This window comes from Pollicipes pollicipes, unplaced genomic scaffold (assembly GCF_011947565.3).
Source record: "Pollicipes pollicipes isolate AB1234 unplaced genomic scaffold, Ppol_2.1 Scaffold_6686;HRSCAF=7923_pilon_pilon_pilon, whole genome shotgun sequence".
NCBI classification, from domain to species: Eukaryota; Metazoa; Arthropoda; class Thecostraca; order Pollicipedomorpha; family Pollicipedidae; genus Pollicipes; species Pollicipes pollicipes.
The window spans coordinates 47,324,279-47,333,463 of NW_023596921.1; positions in this window are offsets into that span (position 1 = coordinate 47,324,279).

The window sequence follows — 9,185 nt, forward strand, 5'->3', positions numbered from 1 at the left end:
GAGAGAGGAGAGAGAGAGAGAGAGAGAGAGAGAGAGAGAGAGAGAGAGAGAGAGAGAGAGATGAGAGAGAGAGAAGAGAGAGAGAGAGAGAGGGAGAGAGAGGGAGAGAGAAGGAAGAAGAGACACGCCTATCATACCCCTGGCAATGTTAGTCCAGCGCCTGCATCTGTGTTGTTTGCCAGAGTCGGAAAAGTCAGCGTCGGAAGTCGGAATTGATTCCACGAGGCAGAATGAAGCAAGCATAAGTATTGGTTCCGCCAACAATGCGTATGGAGTAGCATATTATACAAAACAACGACCAACAAATTCGGTTGATGTGTCACCCAAGCGCATGTAGTCGTAGATTGTATGGTCAGGGTTGCAGGCCTGCCAGGCGAGGTCAGGGGCATGTGATCTATTGATACTAGTAGTTCTATACTAGTCAGTAGCTCACCACCAGCAGGGCTTCCTCAACAGGCTCCGCGTGTAATCCCTCGGACCCCGGTCCATCCTCCGCTGATTTAAGCGCCAGTGGTGGGGGAGGGCTGCCAAGGAACAGCTCGGCCGTGGTCCCGCGTCTCGAGCCGGGTTAGGAGCCAGGGTGGTCGCGGCGGCCGCGCTCCTTAGGTCACCTGCACGACGCCGCCCGGCCGGCGGCGGACGCCAGGCCCGGCTGCCATATAAGGAGCGACGCCGCCACTGACTCAGCCGTGACGTCATCGGGCGTGACCTCGGCACACCTGGGCGCCGCCGAGGGTGGCCGGCGTCCTGCCGAGCATGGTAACCTCCAGCGGTCGGGCCAGCCGAATCGGGCCGGTCGACGGGCGGCGCTGCCGCTCGCCCGCTGCGGGCGGCGGCCCGTGGGAGTGCTCCACATAAACACATCATCCCGCGCCATATATGGCACCAGGGGCTGGCGACACCGTGTTCCAAGGCCTCGCTCTTCCTCCGAAGCGGTGAGGACTGACGTCAATCTTCTTCCGAGGTAATGGGACTGACATCAGTCTTCCTCCGAGGCGTTGAGGACTAGCATCAGCCTTCCCCAAGGTATCGAGGACTGACATCAGTCCCCCTCCGAGGCGTTGAGGGCTGACGCCAGTCTGAATGCCGCGTCACATCACGCCAAAGGCGAAGGCGTCACGTTTTGATTCAGAAGCCCAACAGCATGCCTCACACAGCGAGTTCTTAGCGGACCATTTCCAGCGTAGCGTGAGTACCACTGCCTGCCCACCGGTTGAAACTGGCAAGCATCAGCGACCAGACAGCTGCTTCAGGAAGTGACAAAGCGACCAGACAGCATCAGCGACCAGACAGCTGATTCAGGAAATGGCAAAGCGACCAGACAGCATCAGCGACCAGACAGCTGATTCAGGAAGTGGCAGAGCGACCAGACAGCATCAGCGACCAGACAGCTGATTCAGGAAATGGCAAAGCGACCAGACAGCATCAGCGACCAGACAGCTGATTCAGGAAGTGGCAAAGCGACCAGACAGCATCAACGACCAGACAGCTGCTTCAGGAAGTGACAAAGCGACCAGACAGCATCAGCGAGCAGACAGCTGATTCAGGAAGTGACAAAGCGACCAGACAGCATCAGCGACCAGACAGCTGATTCAGGAAGTGAAAGGGCGACCAGACAGCATCAGTGACCAGGCAGCTGCTTCAGGAAGTGGCAAAGCGACCAGAAAGCTAGAAGTGGCAAAGCGACCAGACAGCATCAGCGACCAGACAGCTGCTTCAGGAAGTGACAAAGCGACCATACAGCACCAATGACCAGACAGCTGCTTCAGGAAGTGGCAAAGCGACCAGACAGCTAGAAGTGGCAAAGCGACCAGACAGCATCAGCGACCAGACAGCTGCTTCAGGAAGTGACAAAGCGACCAGACAGCGTCAGTGACCAGACAGCTGCTTCAGGAAGTGACAAAGTCACCGCTGACCCCGCGGTAATCATCTTCGCGAATTGAATTCTTAGGAACCGGTTCAGTCCGGTCCAGCTAGGTTAGATCCGGTCGTCCACCATCCTGTTTTCCAGACTTCTAAGCCCAGCCAGTCAGCAACCGTATCTGCCAAAAATATTTCCAGCCAGCAGGCGTACCTACAAGAGCTATGATCAATTGCGTTGCGCGGATTTGGGTAATCCCTATAATAAACAGCATTGGGGTCGGCCTTCTGTTTGGATTCTACGCCTCTCCATAGCGCAATGATTGTCAGCTGTTATGTCACCGCGAAAAATAGTGCAAAATAATGTTTTAAAGTCAGCATTGTAACTCCAATATTCGTTCATATCTTTCTTTTCTCGCTGTCAGTGGACATGTACAAGGATTTAATTTGAATTCCGTCCTGCATGCAGATTATTGAATGCTGTTTTCTGAGGCTTTCATCCTCGGTAGGGGGCAATCCCTCCTGCTTGAGAATAGGGGGCGTCCCCCATTCTCTCCCCTCGTTGGCGGCGCACACGCATGCCACACATCCCTCATCCCTCGCAATTAATGCTCAGCACCACTGTTCACTTCGAAACAGAAATGTTGGCCAGTTGCAATTAAATGCTAGGCAGTATAAAGCATAAATTGTACCAATCGCTTTTGATTTCCAAAGTCTGCTAAGCTTTCCCCAATTAACTTTGACGCATTTTACGTTGCAAACTAGTGTGCAAGGCTCTGGGCGTCGCTATAAATGTCCAAATGTGAAGTACTTAACATTTTGCATGTCTCTATGGTGCGAATATAGAGATAGCTTTCGTCTTTCGCATATATGAGGGAATGGGTCACATTTGCAGAAGTTGAAGGAAACATCAGATATGAGTAAACAAGCTCACTCATAACCATTGGTACACTTAAAAGTGGAAAAAACTGTTCTAGGCCGCACAGTTCTCTGTGTGGTATAAATGCACGCACACACACACACACACACACACACACACACACACACACACACACACACACACACACACACACACACACACACACACATTATATATATATATATATATATATATATATATATATATATATATATATATATATATATATATATATATATATATGCTCCTCAACGCACCGTCATTTCATAACCTTATCGTATCTTGCACAACATTGATCAAGGGCCAATTGACGGCCGTTCTATCTGGAAATGCCGCTCGTGAACGCCAGACATAAGTGCTTCGACAAACATACTTGCCTTGGCCTTGATCGCCGCTTGACTTAGGAAATGGCAGGATTTGAATCACCTTATTATGATGTCATGAATGCCAAGATGGCTTTGAAATGCTTCCCCGATATACCTTTCCCCATCTTCGCGGGCGTGTAGCTCAGGAACTATAGGAGCTTAGGTATTGAGAAGGACAGGATTGTTAATAGCACCGAAATGTCTTCAAGATGGTTAGTTCAGTTTAAAACCCGATATCGAAGTGGACTACACCCTTTAAAGGGAACGCACCACATTTGAAGACATTGAGACAAGCACCAAACATGACGGAAAAGCTTGCTTGTAACTATTGGGATGCTTTTAAGCGCAAAAGACTGCTCTGGACCTAGGCAGCACGTTCTACTTTTTAGCAATGCACTTCTCAGCATGCTATTGTTTGATTACGCTATGCAACATTTTTAATTACTTCAAAATCGCTGCCAGGCTGGCCATGCCAGAATTGTCACTGCAGCGGACGGGCCTACTCACTTGTAGTTCTGTAACTTTTTGCAAGATGGCCTGTTAATTGATGCTATGAAGTAAACCCACGATCGCTCTGCGAGCGTGTTTCGGCCCTTTCTTGTGGTGTCCGTGCACAGTCCGTGCAGGCATGACTGTCTCTTTTAGTGGTATCCTAGTTAACGGCATTATTATCGAAAAAAGCGGCATGTAGGCGCAGCACATTCGGGTGGACAGGTCTCTGAGGTCACGCTCGTAGCAGACTACCAAAAAGGGTGTTTTCAGTGGACCGTGAAGTGGCCAGAGTACGCCACGCCGCAATGGTTGGTCACGCCCTGCAGGTTGCACTCCTGGTCTTCCAGCACGGCGGAGTGTGGCGATCGGTTTAGACCACTGGGGGAGATGTTCACGGTGGTGTTGAGCTTATGTCTGGACTGATCCTGCTGCAGCGAGAACCGTCTCAGGTGCACTACAAGGATCCGTGAGAACTTCTGAATCAGGAATTTATTGGATCACTTCGAACGCCATGCTTATGACGACGTTGTTGCACTGATTACTGACCCCATTATGCCAGGTCAAAAATACAAGTTTCGTATAAATCGCATTTTTTCAGTTATAGCGTCATATCCTCGAAATCATGCCTTGTGGCGACACAAAATCTAAACAGGCGTGTGCCTTGTTCAATGTCAAGGGCAATGTTGTGTATTTTGATCGTTTTTGAGCGCATGTTAATGATCTATGGCTCCGCTAATGTAACGATGTCGGCCCGCCGCGCACTCCGCGGCAGCATCGGATGCCACCCGCCGCCGGCGCCGGCCGCAGACCGCCGTGCAGTGTTCCTAAAAATCGCCGCTGCTCCGAAACCAGGAACGTCAGGAGCGATTTCTTTGGTGTTAAAGCACGTGCAATAGATGCCCCATAGACTAGTGCAAATCTGCATACGATTGCAAAACGCGCCAGAGAGGCATCCTAAAAAACGTTAGGGGAGTTGCACCGACGTTCCCCTTCACCCTCCCACCGGGGCGAGGGTTTAGCGTAATGGCGCAGAGCACGAACTGGGTGACGTAAATAACCAGTATCGCGGTGTTGCGTGATCTTACCATCCGGTACACGGGTCAATAAAGAGCACCGTGCGTGGCGTCGGTGCATTAAAACAGCCATCTGGCGTTGGTGGACACACCCAGTGTCCTTATTTGACAGGGATTCGGCACCACAAACAGGCACCCATTGGCAAAATGTAGTTCGGCAGTTCACCACAACTTTGCTCACGTGCTACTAATAACGTAGCTGTTGAATTTGAATAGAGAACGCGTTTCGCCACAGGTCTGAATCTGCCGAAAAATACCAAAGCTCATTTGTCAGGACCTGGCGGCCTTCACGCACAAATGCCGCCGGGGTTTGACACTCCGCTCTGTCAGCTCGCGCTCTGGTGAGTCTAAACTGGTGTAATGGGGACCAAACCAATTATGTCGGAGCCAAATCATTGACGCGGTGGGATCAGCACTGCTGCCGGGGCGGGGAAGGCCGGGTGCAGAGGGGGGGGGGGGGGGGGGGGAGGGTGGACACGCAAGGCACACCTGTTGCCCATCCGTGATGCTCCTGCCTCCCTTAAAGACTGTAGTGTTACGGGCTCAAGCATGTCAAAAGACTACAAAGGAGGTCCGGTTCAAGGACCAAAAAGTTCTTGAAGCATGCCTTGTGGTGCAAGAATGGTGCCCTGTGGCGGCCAAGCGCATCATGGTAATGGCACCACGCGATATGTCTGACTTACCACGCAACGCGTCGCGAACGTTTGTTGCCTGCAGATCTGGAGGGACGGCACCCATGACGTTTGCTTGGGCCGCGGCAGACGGCATATTTCCTCTCACCCTCGGTCGAGCATGTGAGCTTCGCCCATGGCCGAGGTGCTCCTTCTCTGACTTCGGTGTGCGCCTATCCGGACGCCGGTGGCCGTGATGAAGCCCGGCGCTCGGGCGTGCCTGCCGGCTGGGGGCGGCCGGTCCGCCGCCCACACGGCCAGCGGCGGCGCCCGGCGTCGTCGCTGGTCGGCCAGTCCGCTCGGCGCTCTCTGCAGTACAGCGTAACGGGTCCGCCGCTCGCAGCCGCGTCGTGCCCCCGCAGCGCCCAGCTCCACCCCGCACTGCACGCGCGCAGCCGACGCACAGCAGAATCAGCTACCACACAGGTAAAGGGCGCCACGGGAAACAAGCGCGGTTGTTAGCGGGCATGTCGTCCACGCCTTTGCTGTTGTTCTTACGGTATGTGCAGTGCGTGAAGTGTCACGTGATATCAGGCGTGTCGGTTAAAGCCATGGCCCATGCATGTCTCTTGGAACGCGCTTGTGTATGGGTAGGGACGGCAGGTACTGGTAGATATGGCAGTCTGCACCCTTACGTGTTTTGCTTCGCTATGGTCGAGACTAGAGCTGCCACTTTTGAGCCCGCTGGTCCGCAACGCGCGGACTTAACACGTGCTCGGGTGGGGGCCAAATTGACCCTCCCGAAGGTTTCTCCAGAATAGTTTCCAAACTGCGAGGCGTAGCCGCACCAAACTTTGCATAGCTGTAGACAATTATATAGCAAATCGTTTGGCATTAGCAATTTAGATGTGCCTTGTAAGGTCGCTGACCTATGGCAGGTCAAAGTTAGGCCATGGTTTCAGCGAAGGAAATTTTTAGGGAGTCCTTCAATCTGATCCAACAACGGAGTGCTAGACGAAGCCACACATCTCTGAGATGCTTTCTTAGGCAACACAACAGTTGAATGAGGAACTTACATTGGCCTAAGGTCAGATATGAAGTTGACACCAATGTCAAATCAACCTGCTTTGTAACTCCAGGGCTTGCTGTATGGGATAGTTTCTGGTGCTCATTTCGAGTTTTTTAGATATGAGGAACCGCGTTATACACCTTCAATGGACTTCTTAGAGGCCAAAAAAGGTCATTGATCTAAAATAACCCAGGTCAACATTTTGTTTTAGGGAACATACTGCCTGACGTAATCTTTGTCGCTTGGTCGAATGCAAAACTCGAAGCAATCTTGCATGATTTTGATCACCTTGACCCCCAAAAGGTCAAACGAGGTCACTGACTGTGAATGAGAATGTGACCTTTTGCTTAGAAACGGTTATCTAGGTTCTGGGGACACTTGGAGACCAACCTGTAAACTTGGCCTTATTTTACCTTTTTTGACACGGAGGTCATGACCTAAGAATCTGAAACTTTGACCTAAGTGAGTTCAGGTACAGGCTAAGACACTCCTGTAAATTTTGGTGTCTCTAGCTTTCTTAGTTCCCGAGATCTCAGCGGGGGGGGGGGGGTCAAATTGACCACCCCACCCGAGCGAAGGGTATCTTGCCGGCCCCTCGGGCGCATGTTTAAAGACACGCTTTTTGGCAGGTATCGCTAACTACGCACTATAGGTAGGGTATAATTACACAACCATGCGTTCTGAGATAGTGAAATCCACACATGAGAGAAAGAACCACAATGAAATTATACAGAAGCAATGGTAGATGCTACCAGGCACGTACCTTCCCGTTTGATTCAAATGCTTCATCCCACATCACTGAAAAGTTGCCCAATCACATAAAAAATGGCATCTGTGGGAGCATTTTAAGGGAAGCATTAGTTTTTTTCCCCGCTCAGCCAACCCCCAACCTAATTTTGCTAAAATTGCACCCCGAATGCCGCATGTGGTTGCTGATCAAAATCAACACACAGTTGCGGGCGGGTACTTCCTTAATGCTATGCAACTATGCAGAGCATGTTCGAAGTAACATCATCCAATACCAAAATTAACTGATCCTGTTACCTTGGCATTGAAATTTCAGAACGTCCCCAAATCTTATCCAATTTACCACCAATTCAGTTTTGTTCAGCTACCTAGACCATACATGCAAGCTATTGCAACTAATATCTAGCAATACTTTCTGCTCTGTGCACACACTATTTTGGTAATTAGCCAGAGGAAATCGCAGATTGGCTAAGTCATCGTTCTCAAGACAAAAGTACCCAAGGATGAAGTCATCGCACGTAGATCAGCAAGATGTCGCCAGCTGTTCGATAAGCTCGGACGCACACCCAAGGACGGCGTTGGCGTAGGACGTGAGGCGTCTGCAGGTGGCGTGCGGACGAGCTCGTATTTACTATCCACGTTAGAATGGATGGTCAGTTGACCAAGGACAGGACATAAAGTCATTCATAGCGCACCTTGCTATGTGTTTATCCCGTGAGCCTCTTCACTGGACACAGGGAATCGTAATAAGCCGTCATGCGTGAGCCCGGTGCTGCACATGCCATTAGGAAGGATGTTATTATGGTGGCTAGTGATCAGCTTTATTTTCAACGGATTTATTACATTAACTGCACAAATTTACTTCAGGCATTCTCGCATATGCTCCAAATACTTGCTTCTTCTAACATAACCATAGCTCGCCCGTGGCCGTCCCTGTGTGATGCTGCAAGGTGTCACACAGGTATTTCCTTTCGATACCACACTACATATTAGGTTTGTGGCTCAAATCCCAGTTATTATCATGAACTGCGAAGCGCGATGCGTCATGAATTAAACCTAAGCTGCTTTTAACAAGACGGATTATGTGGAAAAGGTCGAATCGTGAATGCCAAGCACGATCTCGTCTGGGGGCTGATGACTGTCCTTAGATCTATTTGATGATCAGTGGTCCCATGATGTGCTGTGAACTTCTCTAGCTGTATCCCTTACCTTTAAGAAGTTTTCTTCTATCGGCTTCCAAATGGTATGACACCTCCGTTGGGATCCTTTAGTTTCCTGAAATAATGTTCCTGGTCCTCTGTATTCAAACTATGAACCTATGCTTTGATTCAAACACTTTGAACGGTCTGAAAATGTCAGCAGTCAGCTTGAATGTTGGTGTGAGGTGGTGAGCTCTAGTAAAAAGGCAACTACTTGACCTAAGTTTTGATCGCTGTTTGTCATGGACAGAACATACAAACAAGGTAACAAGTACCTGCGCAGAGTTTCTTACAGCTCTTGCACATCATCGCCGTCTTCTGCCTGATGCTGTCGTTGCTCGCGTGGTAACATCACGTTTTACAATATTTAACGCACGATCGGAGCGTAACATCGGCGATGGTTACAAAGAACAAGAAGAGATCGGAACATAGTTTAAGTTGTGCATCCCAGGCTTTTACCTACTAGTTTATCACAAGCTAAAGCAAATTTACCCCGGTTTTATGTGAATAATCGGTATAGTGCTACAAGAGCATAGTAATGTAAAAGTTAACAAAAACCCAGATCCTCGTGTTTGGCCGAACCCATGTCAAGAAATGTGGGTGTCTATGGACAAAACATCAGAAAAACGAAGTGGTGCAGCTGCCACTAGTGCGACCAGCACATGAAAATAAATCAATTGAATTCCAAGTTGCGGAGATGTGGATCGCCTTCCCACAGGATGATAATGATTTATCGTCCTTGTCAATGCTCAATGCCAATGTGAAGAGGATGATCTTGTCAATCTTCGCACTGATGGGGGTGGGGTGGGTTTGTTGCAACCCCTCTAAGGGTTTGTGAGATAACTCCTCC